Genomic DNA, 1,860 nt, shown 5'->3' on the forward strand with positions numbered 1-1,860 from the left:
TGTGTATGTGTATATAGGCTTTTCTTCCTCTTGTACAAAATAATGGGCTTTGTTATGACATTTCTGCACATATATATTTTGTGCTTTGATATTATTGTCCCATCACTCTACCTTGTTCCTGTTCGCCAACCTGTCCCCCACCAGCAGTCCTCCATTTAGGCTTATGAGTATTGGTTTGCTTTATGTACAGCATTTGTCTTTGTGAATCTAGCTTATTTTGTTTAATGTGATAATTTTCAGTTCTATGACAGAATTTCATTCTTCTTCATTACTTCCATCCTGTGTTGATAACATAGGTTTAGTGGTTTTTTTTCATTTAGTCATACAAAAAGGTTTTCATTCAATATTTCAATTTCAGTGTACAATGCATCTTTCTGTGAATCACTCCCTCCATTCTCTACCTCCCCATCTGAGCCACACATTCTCATGCATTCATGGACACCCAGGATGACCTGTACCTTGTCCATTGTTAATAGTGCTGCAATGGATGAAGATGTGTATGTGCCCCAATTGTATAGTGTCTTATATTCCTTAAGGTGTATGCATAATCGTGATACAGCTGGATCATTCAATAAATTACTGCACTAAATTATACTTAGTGGCTGTATTCATTCACATTCCCACCAAAATGTTTTTTTTATTTCCTTTTTAAAAAAATACTTTAGGGGGCCGGGAGTTTGGCCTAGTGGTTAAAGTGCTTGCCTAGCATGCATGAAGACCGGGGTTCGATTCCTCGGCACCACATACATAGAAAAAAGCCGGAAGTGGTGCTGAAGCTCAAGTGGTAGAGCTCTAGCCTTGAGAAAGTCCAAGGACAGTGCTCAGGCCCTGAGCTCACACCCAGGACTGGTAAAAAATTAAAAAAAATACTTTAGGTTTTCTATCCATTCACTCTCAGGTTCTATGCAATTTGTTTGTAAGGTGTGTCTTTTTAGATAGCAAGTAGTTGAATTTTATTTTTTTATTTGAATGAGCCATCCTGAACCTTTTATTTATTTTTTTTCCTGTGGGTCATGGGGCTTGAACTCTGGGCCTGGGCATGAGCTCTTCAGCTCAAGGCAACTGCCCTACCCCTTGAGCCACAGCCTCCCTTCCCTCCTGAACCTTTTAATTGGAGTGTTAATGTTGTTTACATTTGGAGTTATTAGAGAGAGGTTTTCATATTGGTGTAATTCTGTTATTTTTCTTTTCTTTGTCTCATTCAATTTTTTGTGATCTCTTTATTATATTAATATACCTGAAATGATTTCAGTGCTTAGGTCATTTTCCTATTCATTTTTGGGGCTCAATGGTCAGTTGAGTTGGGCTTCATTAATTCATTGCTGATTTTCTTGCACTCATCTATTTCTCTTATGGAAGTTATTGTTTCTTCAGGTCCTACATTTGTGACTCCTTCAGTGGGGTTAAGCACTTTTAAGTATCTTCTGTCATGATGGTTTAATGGCCCTGAACTGCTTTAGTTTCTGCTTATCTTGGAACATATTTCTTTCTTCTTTGATTTTAAAAGATAACTTTGAAAAAATGTGGACTTCTCCTGAATTTGCATGTCATCCATACACAGGAGCCAGGCTAATCTGCTCTGTATCATTTAAATTCTAGCATATGTTCTGCCAATGAATTTACTATATTGGTTTATCTTAAGAAAAGCAGAATAAAACTATGATAAACTGTGGTATTTTATAACCTTATGGGGTAATATATGCAGGCACTTATTATTCTCTTTAGATGATTGCACCATTTTTCACTGTGTAAGTATAGTATATTGTATCTCTTTTATATCCTTCTGATGGGCATTTGACTGAATTAATTTTCCATAATATTAACATCATTGCACATACATTGAGAATTCTTGGATTATGA

General features: G+C 36.3%; 1 non-coding gene across 1 annotated transcript; it reads right to left on the minus strand.

Moving 5' to 3' along the window:
• Positions 1-1,516: 1,516 nt before the first annotated feature.
• Positions 1,517-1,619, minus strand: LOC150049621 (U6 spliceosomal RNA). Its single transcript, XR_016538922.1, has one exon. It is a non-coding gene; the product is annotated as a U6 spliceosomal RNA (small nuclear RNA).
• Positions 1,620-1,860: the final 241 nt, after the last annotated feature.

This window comes from Megascapheus bottae, chromosome 19 (assembly GCF_031878675.1).
Source record: "Megascapheus bottae isolate mThoBot1 chromosome 19, mThoBot2.hap1, whole genome shotgun sequence".
Classification (NCBI taxonomy): domain Eukaryota; kingdom Metazoa; phylum Chordata; class Mammalia; order Rodentia; family Geomyidae; genus Megascapheus; species Megascapheus bottae.